The following is a 27315-nucleotide window of genomic DNA, read 5'->3' on the forward strand; positions in this document are numbered from 1 at the left end:
AAGTAGATTTTCAAGAAACTCGGGCTTCTTTCAAACAACGGGCTGGTTGGTCCTGCTCAGGGCAAGGACTCAGTCTTCCAAACAGCTCAGCTACAAACTCTCATTCAGGATAGCAGAAATGCTACAGATTTAGCAGTGAAAAAATACCTGGATTAGTTTGATTTTAAGATAGTACACATGAACTAACAACCTCCCATATCAAACTTAGCTAATATCATAAGTCTCTAGGAACTGAGTTATTTCATTAGGGCTTTAGGATAATTCATTCTTCCAAATGTAGCAGATGAAGAAAATAAGGCTCAGAACTTTTCCATACTTAATACACTGGTGGGGGGCTGTGCTTACCCTTTCTTCTATTCATATGTATGTAAGCACATTTGTCTTTCCTTCTCTCTCTCTCTCTCTCCTCTCTCTCTTTCTCTCTCTCTCCTCTCTTTCTCTCTTTCTTGAATATATATATATATATATATTCAACATGATTTGCGGTATTCTGGTGTGCTTGTGTATGTTTATAAAATGTTGATACAATTTGCAAAAATCTAGGCTTAGAATGGTTCGGCTGAATAATGAAGGCCCTAGAATGTCATGTGGTTTGATTTCCCTGGCAAAGTGTGTTCTACAATTCTTCAAATTTTTAAATTTCAAGACAGAGCAGAGCAGTTAGTAATTAGGAAAGCTCAGTGAAGAGAGAGACAGAGAGAGAGAGAGAGAGAGAGAGAGAGAGAGAGAGAGAAATCAATTCAAAGAGCTTTTTAGAATATACTGGGTTTTCTTCCTTTAATGAATACAGTGATTTAGATGCTGCATTATTCAAACATGGGGTGAATAATAATAAGGCAATGGCTGGAATTATTAAAGAGAGAAAAATACTTGGAAGAATTTATGTCTTTACATTTAAATTTATTCTCTTGGAGAAAACATTCCCAAGACTAGATTTGACTCCTTTGCTGCATGCTGTTTTATTATCTGTTCATGTCAGTGTTGCTAAGAAATTCTGGCTGTTTCCAACTGTTATGGTTTGGGTCTAGATGTCCCCAAAGCCTCATTTGGTCATAGGTGGCTTTTTTGGAGGTCACTGAATCGAGAGTGTGTGATTCTGGGATTAAGGGCATATGATTACTAAACCAGTCCACTGGTTGGTTTGGCATCACCCTAGTCCTATAGTCTGGATAAGATGGAAGGAGCCGAAAGACATAGTTAAGATCTTTTGTTGCTTTTGCTACTTTTTGGGCACCATGAACTGTTTCTCCTCTGTGACACTCATCTGACATGTGCCACTCTGCCTTGGAGCCAGCCGATTATAGACTGAAACCTGTACAAACTGTGAGCTAGGTAAACCCTTTCCCCTTTAGTTCTGGGTGTCAGATATTTTGTCTCGGCAATGAGAAAAGTAACTAAGACACCAACATAAGAGGCAGTGGGTTATAGAATCATCAGAAGTATACATGGGGATAACTGCAAGGCTGTTGCCTTCCTTCTGTGGGGAGAAATGCTGGAATCTGTATTATAATATATTCCTCATGTAGCTGAGTCTGATTTCACTGGTGGATGTAACTAGAGACCTTTGCCCCTAAATTCATTGCAAGCGGCTGTGGACAACAAGGGCCATTCCTCCCCTGACAAGGAGCTCTTCTGGAAGAAATGTAACCCAAAACGCATCCTGGAATTTTATTGGAACCAGGGAAAGCAACAGACTCTTAGTCAGGATTTCAAATAAGGTAAAGAAACCCACATGCTTCAGGGAAAAGGCTTCATATCAGTTTTCTAAATTTTTATTTTTTCTCTTTTATTAGGGGTGGAAGAAACCAGTGTTGTTGAATTTGGGCCACTTATTTTGGATTTTAGTGTTTTCATTTCAACGTTTTTGGAAAACACAATCTCTGTAAGCAGAGATCATCTTCTCTTAGTGTAAATTTGACCCACGTCCTCTAATATAATTCAAGATGCTTGTGGGGACTTAGTAAAACTTAGCTGTAGTTTAACTCATTTCCTTCTTGCATTATACAGTTATTTCATCCTTTATTTGGGGGTGGGGTACTGGCGATTGAACCCAGGACTTTTGCACTATATTCTTAGCCTTTTAAACGTTTTTGTTGTTGTTTTGAGTCAAAGTCTTGCTAAATTGCCCTGGCTGGGCTGAAACTTGAGATCCCCCAACCTTAGCCTGCCAGAACACTGGGACTGCAGGTGTGTGCACCAGTATATCTTGGTTATTTTTGTCCTTTTTAAGGGATAAGACAATCTCTTATGAATTAGTGAAAAGAGTTGTAGACAGAGTCACAAATCTAACTTTTATCAATTATTGGGATGTCACCTTCAGGAAAATTCTTCACTTATCTGAATCTCAGTGGGCTATGGGGAATGACTATCACGCACAGTCTGATGACTTGGGGGTCATCATTTTCACTCCACAGATGATGAAAATGTTACTGAGAGACATTGCATCTTCACACACGTACCAGAATTAGTATCTGCAATGGCTCTGTTTGCTCCACAGTGTTTCCCTCCCTACCGAATACTTTCTCTAGGCTGCACTATCTATGGGGCATTCATCCACTCTTCCTTCATAATGATGCACTTGCTCAAATTTCGGGCCAACATATAAGGGTTTTCTTAAAAACAACCTGGTTCAATTCTGAACTCTAATTTGCTCATCATCACCTCTCCTGTATTTTTGATCTGGTCTGGAATCACATGTACTGTATGAATCATGGGAAAGAGGGATTTGGGGATGATCAAAATATAAGCATGCTCATGGTACTGTCTTCATAAACCTGCTACTATATCACCTGCCTCAAACAACATACCTATACAGGTACTACCATAACATCATGTGTGATCTGTTATGCAGCTTTTGTTTTATGTATGTATCACATCAAATGGAATTGGAACTCTAAGAGATCAGATATTGAATTTTATGAATTCGTAAGGAAATTACGTGAGGTATATAATCTGATTATAGGATTCTTTTGCCAGGCATAAAAAAATAGAAATTCAAAAATCCACATGGGATATATACAAACAAAGCTACCTAAACATACTCCTGTTCATTCTTTTAAAAACATATATTTAATGAATTTCTCCTTCCTACAAGGCGATGTACTAAAGAGATATTCAAACACATGGGTTCTCTGCCTCATAAAGCTTACTGACCATCTGGGAAGGGATGATTATATAAACAATGGCAAGTGCATTGAGTTTAATGAGGGAGTAAGGTAGGTACTATGTGAGCTTATCTTGAATTAGTGTAGGCAGAGATTGCTAAAGGCTTTGTGGAGAGTTTCACATTTAAGTTGAAGTATGCAGAATGATCAGGAATTAATTCAGTGTTATGGTTTGCATCTAGAAGTCCCCCTAAAGCCTCATGTATTCATTGATGGAGTTTTTCAGAGGTGGCTGGATCTCGGGTGTATGATGCTGGGATTAAGGGTGGCCCACCCTTGGTGTGCTACTCACCCTAAGGGCAGGTAGCCTGGATGGAATGTAAGGGATAGAAAGAGGGCTGCTGCCATCGCTTGCTTCTGCTTTTGCTTTGCTTGTCTACTGCTGCCTTCTGCCTGCTCCACAATGCCCCTCTGCCATGCCACCCCGCCTTGGAGCCAACTGACTATGGACTGAACTGTGCGCTGAAGTAAACCTTTCCTCCCTTAACCTTGAGTGTTGGGTGTTTTGTCTGAGCAATGCAAAAAGGAGCTAAGACATTCAGTAAACTGTGGAGGGGAGAAATCTCATTCTAAGTATTGTATGTGTGAGGAACAGATGGAAGCCTGAAAGATGGGATAATCAATGGGCCTCCGTGAAGCCAAGCACAGTCCAACATGGCTGAAGACTGGAGATGAAGCCCTCAGGTAGGGCAGAGGAGATGCTGAAATAATGGGCCAGCAGTGTGATCTCACCAAGGGGCCGTGGAAGGAATTAGTGTATTTGCATTTTAAATTTTCGAGCAACATGATCAGACTTTAAAAAGAATGCTTACATTTCCATGTGAGGCATGAATTTGAAGGACAGGAGGATAAACATGAAGACACTAGTAAGTAATAACTACAATAACCAGAGGTTATTAGGACAAAGAGGTGACAACAAAAGAGGACAGAGACAAGTGTGTGGATCTGAGAAATATTCAGAGCATATAATTAATTGGTTATTGGTGGCTTATTCTATGTGGCAAAAATGGGAATAAAAGGGATACAAGACTCAGTGGTACCATTTAGCAATAGGAGAAAAGCAGAGAAAAGAAAAATTTGGGGTGAGTTACCTTACTACCTGAACTTTATTGAGCATTTACTATGAACCAGTGACTATTCTAAGTGCTTTATAAACACGTACACATTCAATTTTTTAATGACTCTAGTATACACAGTTTTGAAAGATTTATATAATCCTCCCATATAGATAGCTGGTACCTGCAAGCACTGGAACTTCAGCACACATGGTCCAATCCCAGAGGCCCTGAGTTGACATATTCCCCTATTTGAGGGTACATTTAGAAAGGCTGAATGGAAAGTAAATTATACAGTGAATTATGTATAGTACATTATATAGACCTCAGAGCACAAGCTGAGCAAGAGAAATACATTATGGAATCAGGCATGATAGGTATGAAAAGTCACCCCACACAATAAACATTTTAATTCTTACCCACAAAATTCCCAATACAGATGTCTCCATCTGTTGAGTCTCTTGAGCAGCTTTCCCCTATGCTTCTAAGGTATTTTCAGCTTTCCCTCAAAGAACTATATTCTTCCAGCCCATGGCTCCCCAAATATCAGGATCTTCCTGGAATATTTCATGAGTTGCCCTGCATTCAGCTAGCTGATGAGCTAAGAAAAAAGGGTGTGCAGGATTGCTCACGGGGCTTTGGAGGCCAGGGCTAGAAGTGGTGTACATGATTTCCAAAAATGATAGTGGCCAGAACAATTTGTGTGGCTCCAACTGGCCTCTTGCATTCAGTTATGCGCTCCAGAGGAAAATGAGGCTTGGTGATTGAAGCCATGAGAGTGAGTGAGATCACGTGGTAAATGAATATAAAGCTGGAGAGATGACCCAGGTCAGATATCTGACAAGATCTCCAAGATAATGATGATGACTAATAGCTAAAACTTCTTAGAGCACTTACAGTGCTCCAGGCACATCTACATATATTAATTCATGCACTCTTTATAAAAGCCTTTTGATGTAATGATATTATTATATCTTTTTATGTAGATTAAGAAATCAAACTATAGAGATAGTAAATAACTCTCCTGAGGTCACACAGCTAGTAAGTGGCAGAATGAGATCTTGAAGGCAGGCAGTCTGCTTCCAGAGTCTATGAATTTAACCTATGTCATATGCTACATAATTACTAACTTCAAATACTTGAAAATGTCACATTAATATGTGAGTGTCTTTGCTATGGGTTCCCACGGGATGGGACTATAACTACCAAATGGAATTTAAATGATGGCAGTGTTCAGCTAAGAAGAAGGGAGCTCTTTCTACCAGGATTTACTGAATGGGAGCAGACTACATCCTGAGAGAGTGTGCTCTTCATGAGAGTGGAGCTACTCAAGCAGAAGAGGAACAAGACCATGGTAAAGTTGTCACAGAGAAATGAGCGGTTTGAAGAGATAAAGGTTATGTTATCCTCCAATGTATGAGTCAAGAAAATTAGAAATCTACATTTACTAATTTCTCCTGGTGAATGTAAACTCTTCTAGTTTCTGAATTACATACTTAAAGTAAGTTCTTCCACTTGTATGAATAGAAATTAGGAAAAGAAAAGGGGAAAGTATAAAAAAAAGGAATGCCTCCTCTTGAAGATCTTATACCTTATTTGTAGAGAGAAGACATACACTTGTGTATTACCCATGTGAATTACTGAGAGTCACTGGGATATGTTCTAATCTGGGAGGGACTGAGAGGTGCTTTGTAGATGGCCGAGATTCCAAAGTTGGCTCAGGTATGTTGGCTCTCTGCTCCAAAGTCCTCTTGTCTTTACACAGGACCATTTTCCAACTTAAACTCATTTGAATCGCATGGAGATCTTGGTAAATCAACCTCAGCTTTCTTATTCAGTGTGATTGCTTTGGAGCCTGCAAATTTGCATTTATAATAAGTCTCCAAGTGAGTCAGCTTCTCTCCTCAGTTCATCACACTTTGGAAATCATCACTGGAATACAGGCTTATTGCTTAATCCTGTAATCCTGTGTTTATGTGTCTAGCTTTTCCTTCTGACCCAAAACAAGAGCCATCTTGTTTATCTTCATATTCCCATGTATAACTGCTGTTTGTTCCTTAATAAATTTGTGTTGGCTAAATAATTTGAAAGAAATGTGTGGTTCTCTGGAAGCACAAATGGGGAAAGAATCTACGGGAGTAGGTCAGGGAGGAATCCTATGTTCTCTCCTCTCACAAGTTTGGAAGCATTATTCATGAAAAGAAGTGTTTAAGCTGAAAGGCAACCTTGTACACACACATCCTGTTTTATAATTATAGGGCTACAGTCCTCGAATATCAGAATATTGTCCTTTCACCTTTCTTCCTCAGCATTTTTATTTTTCTTCAGACTATCATAGCCACTTCACAGAAAGGAAGTATTCCTTCTTGTGCATTGAATGTGACCTGCCTCTTCCTGGACCCATTCCCTTTGGACTGTCTTTGGCTGAACTTTGCGATCTTCACGGAAGGGGGAACCCTTTCCCGCTGTTCTCTGGGAGAGCAGCCCCTTTGAAGTCACAGCTGGCTTGACCAAACTCGTCCCTGCATCCACAGTGTGTCTGATGCAGTGTTGGCCCAGGCTCCCTTTTTCCGGCTTGTGCTATTGAACCAGACCCAAGTGCGATGTTTAATGTGAGTGTTTGGCTTGGCTTAAGTTTGGCCAAATCATCTGTACTTTGTTTCATTTGAAAGCCCTATTTTTCCCCCTCTCTCTCTCTTTTTCTCTCTCAACTAGTTCATTCCAGATGTTTTTGATTTGTCTTTTTGTGGCCTACTCCACCCAGTTCCTAAATCAGTAAATCATTTTCATGCTTCTTCTAAAATCTAAGGGAAGAAAGTGTTCAATTAAAGAGAAAGACTGATTATAGGTTTCATAGAACTTCCACTTAAGAAAGACTATTCTCCTCAGAACTACCTTTCAAAGGTAAGAGAAAATGTTACCATTCAAAATATGCAGATTTGGCTTTGCCATCCTTTCACCTTCTTAGCATTTAAAATAAGAGGAGTAGATACAATGCTAATATTATAAATATCCAAGCTAATCCCTTACTTCAAGACCTGATATAATTGCTAATCTTGTATGAAGGCATTCTGTCACTCAAATGTAAATATAGATTGCAATTCTATGAGCTTACATATGGCAGCAGTAAAAATACTTAGCATGTTCAAGGCCATGGCTCTCTTCTGTCACCTTTTACCTTTCTCAGTACTTTGGCTATGATGAGGTGGCTAAGGATAGACAAGATCCAAGCAGAGGAAAGTGTCTGCTTTATTGCCCTTATGAAGAGTAAAGAAATTCTTCCTGGAGGAAAATCATAGGTTAGCAGCGAATTCAGAGAGAAAAGTCAATGTACTCCCTGAATTTGGGGAGGGACTCCTGGATGTTGGAAGGGTGCAGATTTGTGACTGATGGTAGCTGATTATAAGAGATTTTTTTTTTTAATGGAGAAGAATATTTTATGAAATTTTGGTGGAGTTGTAAATATAATTTCTCTTTGGTGCTTTTTCAAGTGACTTAGTCAAGACTTAACATTCCAACTGGAGACTGGGTAAAGAAAATGTGTGTGTGTGTTTTTTTTATTATAAAATGGAGTACTACTCAGCCATAAAAAATGAGAAATTAGAGACATTTATAGCTAAATGGATGCACTTTGAGGTGGTACTCTTAAGTGAAATAAATAGGTATTTACATGTGTAAATAGAGAGTAAATACTCTCTAGTGTGAGAAACTAATAGTGTAAATAAGGACTAAAAGGTATAATAGATAATGTGAAATAGGAGGAAAAGGGACAAAGGGGAAAGGGAAGTGGGAGGGGTAGGGGAAAGGAAAGAAAGAAATGGAATTAATATGAGAAAATGGAAAAATGGAAACAAAGTCTTTGTAAATAGGGAGGGATGGAAGGGTTGAAGGGAAGGCAGGGGAAGGGGGAAAAATAAGAACCAAGGGAGACTATGTAAAGGTGTACATTTCCAATGATGAATGTCATTATATTGTATACCTAAAATGTACCAATGATTAGAATGAATAATTGATAATGTGAAAAAGGAAGCAAAGGTCCAAAGGGGTAGGGGTAGTGGGAGGGGCAGTGGAAAGGAAAGAAGGGAAAGGAAAAATGATGAGAAGTGGAAAAAATGGAAACAGAGTCTTTGTAAATAGGGAAGGGTGGAAGGGTGAACGGAGTGCAGGGAATGGGGAAAAAATAAGAACCAAGATACATCATGTAAAGGTACAAGTTCTCAATGAGAAAAGTAAATGTATTGTATACCTAAAATGTACCAATAAAAGAATTTAAAAAAAGACTTAACATTCCTTTCCAATACTTTTTCTGGAGATGATGCTTATATCTCTTTGATTTGATAATACTCATTTTATTTTATGCTTCTGTTTTTTAAAAATTAATCAGCACCATCTTACAAAAGAAGCCAAATGACTTTTGAAACTCTACAGATATTCTTTTTTTTTTTTTTTTGGAGGGGGTCAGATGGGACGGGTCTAGTTACTCATAGAAAAATATACTTAATTTAGTTCATTACTTTTCTGAATTATTCTTTTTAAATTTTCATTTTAATGTAACACAGGTAGATATAATAAAAAAATATAAAAACACTTCTATGAAAAAATAAAATTTTATAACAAAATAATGAGAGTAACAATGGTAAATACACTGTGTATCATGATCTTAAAAGAATATATTTTCAACTGCTAATCTATCTCTCAACTGCTAATCTATCTCTCAACTCATCTAAGAAAATTATACCTTTTTGCATAAAACATTTTAGTTATTAACAAAGTATCTGACACTAAGTATCATTTAAAACATTTTTTTTCCTATTTCACAATATCTATTATACATTTTGGTCCTTATTTACACTTTCAGTTTCTCACACCAGAGAAACAATGCAATATTTATACATGTGTGTTTGATTTATTTCATTTAAGAGTATGGTCTCAAAGTATATCTATTTACTTAGAAATGTCTCAAATTTATCTCTCTTTATGGCTGAGTAGTACTCCATTATATTAAGAAAACACATCTTTTTTTTTATCCATTTCTTGGTTGATTGGAATTTGGGCTGTTTGCAAAATTTAGCTATTATGAACTGTTCTGCTATGAACATGAGTGTTGAATTATGCTTTTAGTTCTTTGGGAAGATACCCACAAGGGGAATAGCTGGGTCAATGGAACCTCTAATTGTAGTTTTTTGAGGAATCTCCACTATGATTTCCACAGTGGTGCCACCAGTCTGCACTCCCACCAACAATGTAGAAGGGTTCCTTTTTCTCCACAGCCTTGCCAAGATTTGTTGTTAGTAGATTTCTTGATAGCAGCCATTTTTTCTAGAATGAGATGGAATCTCAGCATTGTTTTACTTTGCATCTCTTGAATGACCAGTGAAGTTGAACATTTTTTTTGTGTATTTATTTGCTGTTTGTACTTCTTCATGTGAGAAGTGTGTATTCATCTCAGGTGCCCATTTTTGGATTGGGTCTTTAAATTCAAGGCTCTGATGTTTTTTGATTCTTTACATTTTCTAGATATTATTCCTTTTTCTGAGGAACAACTGGCTACAATTTTTTTCCAACTGTGTAAGTTTTCTTTTCACTCTGTTGGTGATTTCTTTGTTGTGCAAAAGCTTTTTAATAAGATGAGATCCCAGCTGTTGATGCTTTGTAGTGTCTCCCATGTAATCCAGGTTTTAAGTCTATGTTCTCAAGAGTCCTACCTAGTCTCTCTTCCAGCAGATTTAATGTTTGTGTTTTAATATTTAGATCTTTGACATATTTTGATCTTAGTTTAGTGCATGGTGAGAGACTTGGGTCTAGTTTTAGTCTTTGGCATGTGGAAGGCCAATTTTTCTAGCACCATTTATTACGGGGGTTATCTTTCTTCCAGTGAATGTGTTTGGCCCCTTTGTCAAAGATAAGGTGGCTGAGTATGTCTGGAGTTGTTTCTGCATCTTCTAATTGGTGCCATTGATCCTCAGGTCTGTTTGTTCTTGCCAGTACCATGTTGGTTTTTTGTTTGTTTGTTTGTTTTTGGTACCAGGGATCAAACTCGGGACCTTGCACTTGCAAAGCAAGTGGTGGCACCAATGAGCTAAATCCCCAGCCCAACTATGCTGTTTTTATCATAGTAGCTCTGTAGTATAATTTCAAGTCAGGAATTGTTATACACCCTCCCTTGCCTTTGTTGTCTAGAATTGTTTTTGCTATTCTAGGTATCTTCTGGTTTCAAATATATTTTAGAAATGTTTTTTCTAATTCTGTGAGGTATACTAATGGTATTTTGATTGGGATTGCACTAATTCCATATAGCAATTTTGGGAGGATGACCATTTTCACTATGTTGGTAATTTCTACCTAAGAGTAAAGAAGATCTTTTAATTTTCTGATATTGTCTTCTATCTCCTTTTTCATGGTACTGTAATTTTCAAAGTAAAAATCTTTTATAGCCTTTGTTAGATTGATTCCTAAGTATTGTATTTTTTTTTCCGATCCTATTGTGAAAGGTATTGTTTCCCTAATTTCTCTCTCAGTGAGCTTGTTATTTGTATGCAGGAATGCTATTGATTTTAGAGTGTTCACTTTGTATCCAGCTACATTCCTGAATTTGATTATTAAATCTAGAAGTCTTTTGGTAGAGTTTTTGGAGTCTTCTATATAGAGTATCATGTCATCTGCAAATAATGATAATTTAACTTCTTCCTTTCCTATCCTTATTTCTTTTATTTCATTCTCTTGTGTAATTGCTCTGGCTAATGTTTCTAGAAATATATTGAATAGGAGTAGCGATATTGGACATCCTTGTCTTGTTCTTGATTTTAGAGTGAAAGCTTTCAGTTTTTGACCATTTAATATGATGTTGACTATTAGTTTGTCATAGATGGCTTTTATCAGGTTGAGATAAAAGATCATCTATTCCTGAATCCTATTCTAGGATTTTTATCATGAATGGGTGTTGGACTTTATCAAATACTTTTTCTGCATCTATTGAGATGATCTTGTGATTTTTGTCTTTGACTGTTGATATGATATATTACACTTACTGATTTGCATATGTTGAACCATTCCTGTATCCCTGGGATGAATCCTACTTGGTTATAGTGTATAATCTTTTTCATTTGCTGCATTTTGTTTGCCAGTATCTTATTGAGGATTTTTGCGTCTATGTTCATTAGGGAGATTGGCTTGTACTTCCCATTTTTGGCTGGGTCCTTTTCTGGTTTTGGTATCAGGATAATAGTTGCTTTCAGGAATTATTTGGGAAGTATTGCTGCCCTCTTGATTTCATTAAAGTGTTTAAAGAGTAGTGGCATTAGATCTTCATTAAGTTTCTTGTAGAATTCAGCCATGAAACCATCAGGACTTCGGTTTTTCTTTGTTGGGAGGTTTTTAATTACATTTCCAATTTCATTGACTAATATTGGTTTATTTATAATTTTTATATCTATGGTAATTCATATATATCTAGGAATCTGTCCATTTCTTCTGTGTTTTCCAATTAATTAGGGTATAGGTTCTCAAAGTAGGTAGGGATGATCTGGATTTCCATGGGATCCACTGTGATTTTTCCCTTTTCATTCCTAATTGCATGAATTTGAGTCTTTTCTTTCCTTTTTTGATAAAGTCAGCTAAGAGTTGATCAATATTTTTAATCTTTCAAAGAATCAACACTTCCATTCATTGATTCTTGGTATTGTTTTCTTAGTCTCAATGGCATTAATTTTGCTCTGATTTTTATAATTTCCTCCCTCATATGAGCTTTGGACTTGACTTACTCTTCTTTTTCTAGATGTTTCAGGTTCAATATTAAGTTGTTTCTTTGAGCTCATTCTGTTTTCCTGATATGAGAATTCACTGCTATATATTTCCTTCCTAGGTCTGCTTTCATTGCATTCCATAAGTTCCAGTATGTTGTATCAGCAGTATTATTTAATTGTAAATACTGTTTAATTTCTTCTGTAATTCCATCTGTGACTCATTGGTTGTTCAGGAGCATGTTATTTAATTTCCACGTGTTTATTTACTTTTTGTGGTTTCCTTTGCTCTTGATTTTCAAATTCATTGCACTATAGTTAGATAATATGCATGGGATAATTTTAATTCCTTTGCATTTATTTAAGCACATTCTATGGCTAGAATGTGATCTATTTTTGAGAATATTTCATGTGAAACTGAGAAGAATGTGTGTACTGATGTTGTGGGGTGGGACACTCTGTAGACATCCACTAAGTCCATTTGTTCACAGGTTTGGTTTAGTTCTGATATTTCTTTGTTGATGTTTTTTGTCTAGTTGATCTATTTGTGACCATGAGGCATTAAAGTCTCCCATTACACTTGTATCATTGCCTATTAGATTTTTCACGTCCATTAATATTTGTTTTATATAGTTGGCTGCACTGATATTTGGTGAATATATATTTATGATTGTTATCTCTTCTTCTTGGAATTTTCCCTTAACAATTATATAGTGACCTTCTTTGTCTCTTTTGATTAGTCTTGGCTTGAAATTCACATTGTCTGCAAATAGATAGCTACCCCTGCTTTTTTTCTGGGTTCCTATTACATTGAGTTTTGTTTTCTATCCTTTGACTTTCAGTCTATGCATTTCTTTTTGAGTAAAGTGTGTTTCTTGTATGCAGTATATTGTTGACCCTTGTTTTTTGATCCATTCTGCAGGTCTGTTTCTTTTGATTGGTGAATTGAGACCATTTATATTGATGGTTATAACTGATATGTATTGGCTTAACTTTGTCATATTATTTTCCTTCTGTTGGTTCCCTGCCCTTTTCTTCCATTTAATTCTTTGCTCTGCCTGGTGGCTTCTTTCCACTGGTGTTCTTGGAATTGTGGTCTTCATTGTTTCTTTCTAAAATATCCTTCAGGGCATTTTGTAGAGCTGGTTTGGTGGTCATGAATTTCTTCAGTTGTTCTTTGTCATGGAAGTATCTTATTTTGACACTGATTTTGAAAGTTTGTTTTGCAAGGTACATCAATCTGGGTTGGAAGCTATTTTCTTTCAGGACTAGGAATACTTCACTCCAACCTCTCATTGACTTAAGGGTTTGCATTGAGATGTCTGCTGTGATTCTGATGGGCTTTCCTTCATAGGTGATTTCTTTTCTTTTCTCTGACAGCTCTTAATATTCTGTTCTTGTGCTGTATTTCTGGAATCTTGGTAATTATATGCCTTGGCATAGATTTATTTTGGTCATGGCTAATTGGAGTTCTATATGCTTCACTTATTTGTATGTCCAATTCTTTTTCCATGCTTGGGAAGTTTTCCATCATTACTTTTCTGAACAGGTTTTTATGGCATTTGCATCGTCTCATGCTTTCTCATTGACTCTGATCAATCTTATTTTGTTGTTTTTTGCATCATTTTGCAGCTGTTGGACTGATATTTCATGGGCCATTGCTATATTTAAGATATCTTTTTTTGTGTGTGATCACTAATTGCAATCCTGTTTTCTACATTTGAAATTCTGTCTTCACCTTTGTTCAATTGGTTGCATATACTTTCAATGGAATTTTTGATCTCCTGGTTGTCTGTTTGAGTCTGTTTCATGTATTCCATTTCTTTTCTATATTGGGAATTCATGGTTTCCATCATTTTTCTAAGCTCCCCTATTTTTTTTAACTGTATCTACTCTGTGTTCATTGAGCATGTCCTTCATTTTGATCATCATTTCTTTTTTTTACCTGACAGACTATTTCTCTACAACCTTGTGCATCTGTTTTTTTTTACTTCTGCTGTTATCATTTCAGAAAATTCAGGTGGTGGCTTCTGATTTTCTCTATCTTGCAGTCCTCTGGACAAGTCCTGGGTGGGCTAGAGGTCTGGGATTGGATTTTGCTTCTGGGTCTTGTCATTTTCTTTTTCTAAATTTTATTTTATTTTCTGTGTTGATGCTTATAAATTTCTTATGGCAGATAGTTTTATCACTAGTGTTGAGGCTTCCCTAGGAAATATCTATTGCTCAGAGATTTCTTCTGGGCATATGTGGTTCTTGGGCTTTGTGTCTGTCCCAAGATCCCACTTCCCAGTTTATTAAGGATCAGAAGTTGCTATTTGGCTCAGTACCCAGCCCTTTGATACTGGACTATGGTGACGGTTATGATCCCAGACAATTGTCATACAAGGGAGAACAACTGACTACAGCAGGTATGGTATTCTGGCTAAAGTAGTACAATTAGCAATAACAATAGCATTAATTAAGCACAGCCTAGAAACCAATAAACTCTGGTAGCTATTAATTTGGTACCTTGAACCATAGAAGCAAGATCTACATTTATATAACCAAATCCAACATAATCCAGGAACTTATATGCAATGAGTTTTCCCTTAATGGAGTGATTTTACCCTATATTGAGAGACATTTAAGAGGGATGGGGGAAAACAGAGAGACAATTGAAGAGAAATATAATAGAGGCAAGGGTGGAGGACAAAGGATGATCACCCATGTTTTGAGAAACTGGAGGAGGGCAGTAGAGAAAGAATGAAGGATAAAGCAAAAAATTATCGAAGTGAACCAGAAATACAAGAAACAATTTTCACTCACATAAAAATATAAAATCAAGACAGATAGTTGAGGAAAGAGAGAAAGAAGACAAAGAGAACAAAATAAAAATAAAGGGAAAAACTTAAACAATGTTAAAAACAAAAACTAAACAACAACAACAACAACAACAACAAAAACACTATCCATGGGCCAGGGATGTAGCTCAGTGGTGCCACACCTGCCTGGCAAACACAAGGTCCTGAGTTCAATTCCTGGTACCAGGAAAACAACAAAACCAAGCAAAACAAAACAAAAATGAAACATAGAAAAAAATAATAAATTTCCTGTCCACAGTTCTGTGGTAGTGTCCAAGGCAGATAGTGTCCCCAAACTGCCAAGTAACCCCACCAAATCTGCAGTTGGATTAGTGCTGGACACAGGCTGAACTTGGCCTGGAAATGTGGGGGCTGGTGCTGGTCTTCAGCCAGCAGTTAGGGTGTTCCTTGATGGCCCAACCATGTCTCCTCCTTATGGTGTCACTCTCACAGTTGCTGTGGGGTTCTCAGGCAGGGACAGCCCAGGGCTGTTCCCAGTTCCACGTACAATTGGCTCCCCCTGGTCTTTGCACAGCCTTCTCAGTTCACCCCCACTAGCATTTCTCTATCTTGTCCATTGCATATTGCAAGACGAGGTGGAGAGTGGGTGGGGGTTGTCACTACCATGGATACAGCCCAAGGCTGCTGGGTTCCCCTTTAATCTCTCCTTCAGGGTGTTTACTGTTTAAATCTCTTGAGTCTGCTTCTTTCACTACTTCTGCTGGGCTGTTACTTTGCTGTTGGTAGGGTTTCTAGTTAGCCACTAGGGGGCACAACAGAGAGATGAAAAGAGCTGGGGGCCCACTGTGGAGGGAGAAGTTTCATGATCAATGCCCCTGTGTGTGCCAGTGGAGTTTTCTGCCAGGCTGGAGCATCCTCTGTGGGGAGGAAGGCAGAAGAGGCAGGTGCCCTAGATCCCAAATCTATCTTGTGTGGCTTGAGTCAGCCACACTTTTGTAGTCTGTCAGTTTCTTGGAGCGTTGCTAGGATGGCGACTCTTGCTTTGTGTGCAGGAGGCAGAGTCGCTGGCAGCCCTGTGGGCAGGTGTGCTGTTTTATGAAGTCCTGTTCCTATGTTTTGTTTGATTTTCAGGATGTGTGTCCTTCCCTTTCATCCAATTACCTGTATTTTGATTCTGAGTAGCTCCAACGTGGCTCCTCTATTTGGCCATGTTGAATGTGTCCCATTCTTAAAAGTGAGTAGAGTGACATCCAATTTGCATGATCTTGATGAGAATTAAATGCAATCATGTAAAATGCCTATCATGGTGAAATTTGTAAATGGTGTGCTGATCAATAACAACACAGCCTCATCTGCATTGCCAACTTGACGTTTATTATTTACTGTTACCCAGGTCTCTGTGGAACATGTAGGCAGATCACATCATTTTCTGGACAGTCTTAGCCAATAGGAAATTATCTGGTCATCTTTTATTTCAAACATATGAGCCAGAAATGTCAAGTGAATGTAAAATTTAATGTAATAATCTACAAATTAACATTTTAGTCTTCATTCAAAAGTAAGCCCTCTCCTCTCCACTCTGTCAATAAATTGGGCAACCTAAGTAGGCCAGTCTAAGTTTGGAAGGATGGTAAGATTAGCCCGCCCTTCTCTCCTCCCCTTCTTTCTTCCTTCTTTACCACCTGCTCATGCATTTTCTTAAGCTTAAATGAACAACCTGTCCTGGGCTGAATATAAGAGAGAAATGTGGACAAAAGGGGAATTGTATGTTTGCTTGTTTGGTTGGTTGCACATTTGCTTCTTGTAACTTGAGCCTGGCTGATGGGCTCAGATAACCCTTTTCTGATGGGCATTCATGCAGATTCCTTGAGTGTTCCTCCCTTTTCCCCCATCTCTCTAAGCAGGACTGCATAGACATGCACATGCCCTTGACTTTTGGCCCACCTGATTCTGATGCACATTCAATTCATGTTGCTCAGTCAACTCCCCATATATTGTCTGGATCCCTGTGACCTCTTTCAGAGGTCCTCTTTGGCAGGATCCCTACTCAAATGGCTGAGCTTTCTGATAAGATGAGATTAAATATCAGAAGACAGTAGTTCACAAAGAGAGGAGTTCAGGGACTTTCTGGGTCTCCTTTGCACCCTGATATGGCAGGCTATTCCACCCTGATATAGCTGCTATTCACATAGCCCTCACCTTATGTTCTTCAGGCTTACACATTACTGCTTAGACAGTTGCATTTCCCCAGTCCTGGAGTTTGCATTCCCCCAAATTCCCTTTCACCAGGGAGATGGTTTTGAAGCTTATGTTAATTGGTTAAAACTTCCAAGTTTACCTCCTGTTATACACTCAAGTGCCACCATTGCTCCCAATTTTATAAGACTCTAGTGATGCTGCCCTTTGTATAATCCATGATAATAGGGTAATAGTCACAAACTTGATGCATGAGGAAAAGGTTTTAATTAAGTTACACTCCACAGATTTGCCCTAACTAGTATATACATAGAGATGTAGTGTGGTCAGCTGTTCTATAAATATATTCTGAAGGAAAGAAAATGACTTTCCATGAAATCTGACTTTACTAATTGGCTGGGTAACATCAGGTGGAACAACACTTCGAAATATAACTCTCATTTATCAAATGGAAATTTTGCTGATATTACCTCTAACCTTCTGTTTGCTTTAAAATCTCTACAATTTTATAATTTATACATAGATTCATTCCCCATTTTAATAGTTTCATGTATGTGCCTTTTCTGACCAAGTGGATATCAAGGGAAATGTGAGAAGAGACCAAGTTTCTTTTGTGTTTGTAGGTGTTAGAGTTAGCAAAATTGTTTTCATTTTCCACCTAGTATCCACAACAAGTGTCCAGAATGAGAGCTCAAGTGTTCTGGATAAGAGAGGCTAAGATGAATCAACGGCCACAGCAAAGATGCTGCTGCTGGGTAGTCTTTCTAATTGTTGGATCTGGGCAGTTATGAATTGGCTATAAGATACAATGTCACTATAGTGTTTTGTTTTCTGAAGCAGCCTTTGGTTTCTTTTCTACAGTTTATTAGTCTATAGCTTTGTGAAATTTTGCAGCTATAAAGGCAAAGTAGGTCTTATAGGATTTGGTAATTGATAAGTGGCATATGGAAGAGTCATCCATGAAAGTGCAAATGAGAAAATGATCACTATGTTCTTATTGGGGATTTCAGAGGAGAGAGGAACTTAACTGTCTTAGAAAATGATTGTGCATGTACCAAACAGGTAAGAAAGGATAAAACTTTAGCCTAGGTACAGGAAAGAGAAAACAGAGGGGGCCTCCTCTCTCCTGTGGGGTTAGTCATAATTAGGAAACAGATGAAGAATCAAGGATCTAAATATCGGCTTTAGCAATGTAGAGTAACAGTGAAAATGAAGTTACCTTTGGTGCAGTAATTCTCTGAGATACACGTCTGAGAGCCTCTCATATATATGTGTATATGGAATCATGTCACAGAATATTCATACCAGTATTATCTGTAGGAGTAAAAAATGGGAAAATATCTGAATATCTCTATATATCTATATATCTATATCTATCTATCTATCTATCTATCTATCTATCTATCTATCTATCTATATATATATAGCGGATTAGCCTATAGGTGTACTATAATCAGTTAAGATGCATGAACTAGCAATATATCTATTGAAATTAATAAATTCTTTTTTTTGATTATTTAACATTAGCATTTTATAGAATATAAACTCAATTCAAGAGCTGAGGAAGAGACAGTGTTTTCAGCAAATGGCACTAGAACACCTGGTATCCATATATAAAAAATTAACCTCAACCCTTTATTTCCATACATGAAAATAACTTGAAGGGATCTATGAACCTAAATATGAAAGCCTAAAAGTATAAAACTTTAAGAAGAAATTATAAGGGAAAATGTTTATGAATTCAGGGTAGGCAGGAACTACCTAGGATACAAAAGACATGATGTATAAAAGAAAAAATTGATAAATGAGATTCCATCAAAATTTAGAACTTTAAATGACATCATTAAAATGAAAAGTAGTCCTTAAACAGACCATATTTACAATGCATATAAGCTAAGACCAGAATATATAAAGAATTCTTAGAGCTCATTAATAGACAACCCAATTAAAAAGTAGACATAAGAAGATGATAAATAGCCAGTACAGCACAAAGAAAGGTGTGCAACTCTAGAATCAGAAAAATATTAATCAGTACAATAGCAAGATTGAATTATACACTCATTAGGGAGATGAAGTTAAAAATTTTAAAAGCCTTGTCATGACTTTTTCTTTTTGTTGGATTCTCCCCCTTTGCGTTTAATTTGTCACACCCAATGGGTTCATTCTGCTGGGTTTCCTGGGGTTGTGATCCTTATTGTCTTTTCCTAGGGTATTGTCCAGAATTCTTTGGAGTGCCGGTTTGGTATTCATGAAGTTCCTGAGATGCTCTTTATCATAAAAGTGTCTTATTTCTCCATCAATTTTGAAAGATAGTTTTTCAGGGTACATCAATCTGGGTTGGAGGCTGTTTTCCTTTAGGGCTTGAACTACATCACTCCAAGCTCTTCTTGCCTTGAGGGTTTGCATTGAGAAGTCTGCTGTGATTCTGATGGGCTTTCCTTTGTATGTGATTTGTTTCTTTTCTCTCACTGCTTGTAGAATTCTGTTCTTCTGTTGGATTTCTGGAATCTTAACTATTATATGCCTATGTGTAGATTTTTTTTGATCAAGGCTAGTTGGAGTCCTATATGCCTCACTTATATGGATGTCAAGTTCTTTTCCCCTGATTGGGAAGTTTTCTGCCATCACTTCTGTGAACAGTTTTTTTATGTCTTCTGCACTCTCTCCTCTTTCTTCATTGACTCCAATCAGTCTTATGAAATTCTTCTTTGCATCTTCTAGCAGCTGCTGGATTGATTTCTCATATTCCTTTACAATTTTAAAGCAATTTTTCTTTTCCTGGTCACTAATTGCAATCTTTTCTTCTATATCTGAAATTCTATCCTCACATTGGTTCATTCTGCTGCTCAGACTTTTGATGGAGTTTTTAATCTCCTGGAAATCTGTTTGCATTTGTTTTATTGATGCTATTTGTTTCTTGTGTTGGGATTCCATCATGTTCCTCAGATCCTCTATTCTTTTATCTGTGTCCTCTCTAGATTTATTAATCATGTCTTGCACCATGAGCACAATCTTTGCTGTTATCTGAGTAATTATTTTTGATTTCATTTTTCCCAGATCCTCTTTTGTTGGCAGTTCGGAGAGTCCAGGTGGTTGAGTTTCAGATTGTTCCATCTCGTTTCCCTTTGGGGTTGCTGTAGGTGATCCAGAAGTCTGTTTTTGAGACTTGTTTACGTGTCTTCTCATTTCCACAGTGGGGGGTGTGTGTGTATGTGCTTCTTGCACTCATGGGCTCACCTTCTCTGCCCTAGGAGCTTGGGATGACAGTGGGGGAGCTTCCTTCCGGGTGCTGGGACCAGCTCACCTTCTCTGCCCTAGGAGTTGGGATGGTCATGGGGGAGCTTCCTTCCAGGTGCTGGGACTGGCTCAGCTTCTCTGAAATGAATAAATTATAATAACACAATATTGAGTATTTTATAGATGCGATGTCTGAATTAATTAAAAAATTACTTAGCTTGCCAGGTTTTCCTTGGCTCTCCATCTCTTTCTCCAGCAAGCTGTGGTATGCTGGTTATCCAACAGACCTTCGGCGGTCTAATCAGGCTCTATTATCTCACAAGTTGTGCAACTTTTAAAAAGTTTTGTTCCTGTTTTAAAGCCTATCTTTTCCCTTCCCAGGTTAAAAACCTAACCCCTCAATTTCTACTTACGTCATTCTTTTTTTAAGTTTTGATAATACAAAATGCCTCCAAGTTATCCAGAGATAGTCTAATTTATAAACTATAGTATTATTAATAGTGTCAGACTTCATAAGCGTTCCATGATTCCTTATTTGGAAGGATAAAGGAAGCAAATAGCTTTTGAGTGCCATCATAGGTAGCCGTCTGCAACCTCAGGAACATATGAGGCCCCACTTCGTACCCTAGAGAAGCTTGGCCAGTTGCAAAGAACTTGTGAGACAATAGAGCCTGATTAGACCGCCCCAGGTCTGTTGGGTAACCAGCATACCACAGCTTGCTGGAGAAAGAGATGGAGAGCTGAGGAAAACTCAGCAAGCTAAGTAATTTTTTAATTAATTCGGACATTGAATCCATAAAAGATTTTCAATACACAGCATGTTTTCCTCAAATCTGGTGTTTGTAGATCACATGGGAAGATTCTGTGAGAAAAACTGTCCAGCATTACTGGTAAGTAGAATCTGGGGCACAAATGGCTACCAGGATCCACAAGCTGGTTTCCAGAAATGGTTCTGTTAGGCCTCAATGTCAGGACATGGTTAAGAATTAGGAATAGGCTGTTGCTTGTGCAGAAATGAAGTAACACAGTCACCTGGTGTACCTCTAACGGGTACCTCAGAGCAATACGTGGGCTTGAAGTCAGGGGTCTTCCCATTCCCCATTGTCAAGACTCTCAGAAGCAGGGACAAATTGAGGCTGCAAGATAAATTAGAAAACACTTGTGTTAATTATAACACATCAATTTGAGATCTCTCTTATTGTGCTGGAGTAAATTCAAAAATGTTCCATTCAGTAGAATGAAAAAAGCTGAGCATGAAAATTTTCCAGTGGAAAAATCTCCCATGACTAGCCTGGTAATCTACAAACCTTTCCAGAATATTTTAGTCTGAAAACAACATGAAGAAAGCAGTCACATTCTAGTGACTGGGTGTTAGATAAGCTGGGTTCCATTTGGGTCCCCAAACAGATACTTCTGTAATCTTTAAAGTATTAAGTGAGATAATGTGTTTTATATATATATATATATATATATATATATATATATATATATATATATATATATGGATTGTTATTCCAAAATGGGCTTCAACTTGTCCCCATAAGGGGACAAAGCTGAGCTAAATTTCAAAGCTGAGCTAAATTTCACCAGCCACCTAGCATTGTCTGAGAATTCTAGTCACATGTGAGTCACAGTGAGGCCTTTCTCATAGTGTTTATTTCTGTTTCCAATCTTGACTAGGAGCCAAGAGGGAAATCATTACAATATTTCAAAAATGCTTATTCAGTTTTACTTTTCTTCTAGTGGTGGCTGGACTTGGTTTATTCCTCTGAACACATCTGCCCTGAATTTGCATGTATAATAAAAATGAGTCTTTGTTAAAATGTTTTTGTTAAGTTGTGTTTAAATTTTTATTTCAGAATATCTTGTTGTGGTCAGGATACACACTTTCCTAAGAGGAACTCCATTATGTAAAAATGTGGATAACCCATAGTGGGTGGCTGTTCATGGAAAGAACAGCAGACTAGAAACATCACTGTATATATAATCCTAGCAATTTCCAGCCTGTTAGAAAGAAACGATTGACTATCATTTAAGCAAAATGGTTGTGAAGTATAGACACATTTATAAACCTTAAGTGCTCAAATCAACGGACTTTTTACATGGGTTGTTTTTCACACCCACCCTACAGGGATCCATCTTTTCCCTTCCTAAGTCCATATACAACCCCCTCACCTTTTCATCAGGTAACCAATACTCTGACTTCTATTACCAGAGTTTATTTTTTTGTTCTTGAATTTCAGGCAATTGAATTATGCAATGTGTAGTCTTTTGCGGCTAGCATTTTTTTTTTATCCATTCATTGCTTTGCCTGTGATGGTGATTTTGCTTGTACCAGATATTCTCTTTTATTGTTACACAGCATTTCATTTTATGAATTGTCTGTAATTTAGTTATCCCGTCTACTATCGAGAGATATTTGGATTTTTTTACTTTTTAGCTATGATGAATAAAATTATTTTGAACTTTTTATACTTTGAGTGGGACCCAAAAACAAAAGAAGGCTCTACCACAGGTCCTGGCTGGTAGGCAAGATACCCCACCACTTGTTCTACATGACCCATCAGTTACAGATAGGGATGCTGTTCGGAGCCTTTAGCATACCCCTGTAGGCAGTTTTCAGGTACTTAGCATTTTAGAACTAAGCCTTGGTGTTCTCCATAGATAATCATTCCCCTGTTGAGAAACAATCCTTGGTCTCCTCTTGGCCTTATTTGAATCTGAATATTTGACCATGGGCTACCATGCAATTCTAACTACCCATCATTAATTAGGTGTTACCTAACCCACCAAAGCAAAGCTGGGCATGCTCAGCAGTATCCATCATCAAATGGAAGGGGCATATACATGATCGGGACAGATCAGGCCCTGATGTCACAAGTAAGTTGCATGAAGAAGTAGCTCTAGTGCTCGTGATTCCCTCTCCTGCTACACTACCTTCTCTTTCCCAGCCTGCAAATATGGTCTCTTGAGAGTTATGTATGATTCTTTGGAGATGAAGAGAAGGCTTGACCCTGGTTTACAGATGGTTTTCTGTGATACATAGGCAACACCCAGAAGCCAGAAGCTGCAGCACTGCACCCTTTTTCTGGGATATCACTGAAGAAAAATGGCAAAAGGAAATCCTCCTAGTGGAGAGAAATTTAGGGACTTTACTTGTTTGTTTACTTTGCTTAGAATGAGAAATGGCCAGATGTACAATTCTAGACTAGTCTTGAGCTATGACCAATGGTTTAGCTGTATGGTTGGGGACTTGAACATGACTTGAAGATGGTGACATTAGGACTAGAAAAGAGGTGTGTAGGTAGACTTCACTGAATGCCAAAATTAAGATATATGATTCCCATGTGACTGTGTGCCAAAGGGTGACCTGAAAAGAGAAGAATTTTAACAATAAAGTGAATAGGATAACCAGTTTTGTGGGTATTAGCCTTTTCTCCATCTACACCCATGGTTGCCTCCTGAGCTCATGAACAATATGGCCATGGTGGCAGGGAGGGAGTTATGCATGGGCTCAGTGATCTGGACTTCCACTTACCAAGGCTCCCTTGCTCATAGCCACTATGGAATGCCCAGTCTGCCAGAAGCAGAGGCCAACACTGAGTCCCTGATGTGGCACTGTTCCCTGGGGCTATCAGCAAGCTACCTTGTGACAAGCTGATTGTGTTTACTGCTTCCACCACTGAAGGGCAGCATTTTATTCTTGTGGAATAGGTACTTTCTATGGACATAGAGTTGCCTTCTTTAAGCACAATGTTTCACCCCAAGCTATTACCCATGGAATTTGACAATGCCTTATCCACCTGTAGTCTGCACTGCATGTCATCAAGGAACTCACTTAAGAAGTGCCAAAGAGCCAATGCTGATGGAGCTCACCAGTCCTACCAGGTTTCTCACCACCCTGAAGTAGCTAGTTTGATATAAGATTGGAATAACTTTTTAAAGACTCACTTATAGCCCAAGCTAAGTGGCAATATTTTGCAGATCTGGGGCAAGATTCTCCAGAAGGCTGTATATGCTCAGAATCAGCATCCAAAATATAATACTGTTTTTCCCTTAGCCAGGCTTCACAAGCTCAGGAGTCAAAGCTAAAAATGGAAATAGTACCTGTCACTGTTACTCCTAGTAACTCCAATAGCAATGCTTTTGTTTTCTGTTCCTGGGAACTTATGCTCGCTGACCTAAAGGTTTTCATTGAAAAAGAATGTTTCCATCAGGAGAAGCAACAGTGATTCCAATGGGAGCTACCATGGGCTCCTTATGCCTCCAAATTAATAAGCAAAGAAGGGAGTTGCCTTGTGTATGTACTGGAATGCTTAATCCTAACTACCAGTGAGAAATGGTACTATCACTTCACAATATATGCCTAGAATACAGGAGATCCTGGGGAGCATCTCTTGGTATTGTGCCATGTGATTAAGGTCAAAGGAAAATGATAACAATCTAATCTAGGTAGAACTACTAAGGCCAAGACAGTTCAGGAATGAAAGCCGGGGTCATTGTATCAGGTAAAGAGCATGGTCATGGTCATGACATGACCAAATGAGATGTTTCCAGAAGGCAAAGGGATACAGAAAGGGTAGTGGGAGAAGACAGTAGTCCATACTTACCACAGTTATGTGAACCATTACAGCAACAAGGGCTGTAATCATCATGACTATTTCTTCCTTATTTTATTATGGATATCTTTATATGCATATATCTTTGTTTCCTTTCCTTCCCTATAATTTTATCATATAATTTGAGATGTATTGTGTCTATATTGCAGCATTTTAATTTTGCTAATTTCGCCCTCTTAGTACTTCAATTACAGTGCATCCAAGAGAAGAACAAAAATTGTTTAGTTTCCTCTTCTGAGGAGAGGTTAGTGTTTGATACAACAAGAGTTGTATCATGTTAGGGCAAATTATGATTTTGTTACTGTCTTTATTTGTGGATTTAGCATGGTGTAAGGAGATACATATGAATGTCAAGTTGACAAGAGGGAGCCTTGTAATGGTTAATTTTATGGATTAAATTGATTGAAAAGTGGTGTATTTCTGGACAAGATAAGTGTTTAAATTGGTAAAATGAGTGAAGCAGATTGTCCTGTCCAATATGAGTGGGTCATGTCCAATCAGTTGGAGGCATGAATAGACTCAACACTGGCTAAGGGGGAATTCTGTATGCTTGAGCTGGAATACCTGTCTTCATCCACATTTAAACTAAGATTGGAATTTAAACCACTGCCTCCCCTTGACCTTGAACCTGTTGACTTCAGGTTTTGTGACTTCTCAGGTTCCATAACTTTGAGTCAGTTCCTTCTAATAAATCATATGTATGTGTATATGTGCATATACATACATGTATATATATTATATATGTATATATGTTATATATACATGACATGTAAGATGTTTGTGTTTATACATATAGTTTATCACATATATAAAGCAACTGTATATTATTTATTTTAAAGTATATGTAAAATATTCTATTGGTTCTATTTCTTTGGAGAACCTAAACTAATGCACCTATTGAGAGACAACTATACTCTTTTTCTATGTCAAAGAGTGGAATTGAAGAGTCATAAAATAGGTGTTTAGCTTTCAAAGTAGATAATTTCAAAAGATTTTCAAAAGTGGCAGTTTTCATTTAAGAGAAAAATAATCTTTTCCTTCTTCACAAAGGGAGGGGTGGGGAGAAGCGAAGGAGAGAGAAAGATAGAAAGAGAAAGCTTAGTTGAGATAGGGTCATATCTTTATAAGATATGCATGAAACTATGAGGCTGTTTCTCAGATTTTCTTCTGTTTTAGATAGAAAAGGTGGTGATGGTGGTGGTGGTGGTGGGGTTGTTCTTAGAGAAAAGTACCCAAGGGAGGGTATTATGAACTCTCTCTTTGCACTTCGTTTCTTTTTCTTGTTCATGCCTTTTGGTAAAGATACAAATCACAGCCTACAAGTGGGAGGATAGAATGAAGGTGTCAAGTGAAATTGCAGAACTGAGCTGTAAATAATCCTGATGCTTTAATAGTGAGTCAAACTAAAGAAAGAGCCAGCATTACCTTTTCTTAATATATGCTTTGGAAAAGAGGGGAAAGAGTAAGACTAGTAACAGCGATTAGGAATAAACTACATAATTATACCTGTGTGTCAGTTTCTCTGAAGGTACCCAATGTACCATGTTAAATACAGCGTCAGGTGAAACTGTTTCCTTTAGAAGACAAAGTATTTCTTGAATATTTAACTTCCATAACTATATCACAAAGGTGCTAACAAGAATTACAAGATACTCTCTTGAATTTTTGGTTGCCTTATAAAAAATCCATTTCAGTTAACCTTTCATTAAGAGGCAGGTTACCTGTTACTGTGATTCTGCAGATTGCTGTCTTTATTAGTTACTCACAAAGGCTCTTGTTCAAGGCTAATGATTTTGTATCATGAATATTTACATGAGGCAGTTCCTTCCAGTTATTCCAAATTTCTCTTAGGATCAGCAATATGAGTACATTATCAGCAGAAAGCTTTAGAAGACCTCTAACTGTTGTACAGGGCTTTGGGGGTATTTTTTCATTATTTGGTTCTATGCCCAAGTTAACTGGGGATCTGGCAACTACCTGCTCTGTGATCAGTGGAAACACAGGGGACAGATAACTCAGGTCCCTACAGAAAAAGCTACAGAAGACACTTTGTGATGTGAACTCTAGTGTGTCACCGTCCCTCTTTGGCTGTCAGCCTTGTCATCCAGCAGCAGTGGAGGCTGAATGAAATAATCTCCGAAGGCATCTGCCAGCTTTAATGTTTGATGTCTTTATAATTTTCATCTGTCAATGTGATTATTTTACAAGTAGATCTCGGAGACCTGGATTATTGATACTTCTTAAAGGAAGCTCATCACTTCAATGAAACAAATAGTGAGTGATCATTATTGGGCAGATGCTGTTCAAAGAAGTCAATATGAAGTTTTTGAATAAATGAATGAATGAATAAATAATAAATAAATAAATGCATAGATTACCAAAGCACCTACAATGAAAGAAGAGAGACAAATTTCTTTGAAAATATAACTAGTATACTTCTTGAACTACTTATACTAAGAATATACATGAAATCAAAGTGTAGCAAATGTCTGAGTAAATTTCCA

This window comes from Heterocephalus glaber, unplaced genomic scaffold, assembly GCF_053883595.1.
Source record: "Heterocephalus glaber isolate CG9 unplaced genomic scaffold, H.glaber_assembly_v1.0 deba00000281, whole genome shotgun sequence".
NCBI lineage: Eukaryota > Metazoa > Chordata > Mammalia > Rodentia > Bathyergidae > Heterocephalus > Heterocephalus glaber.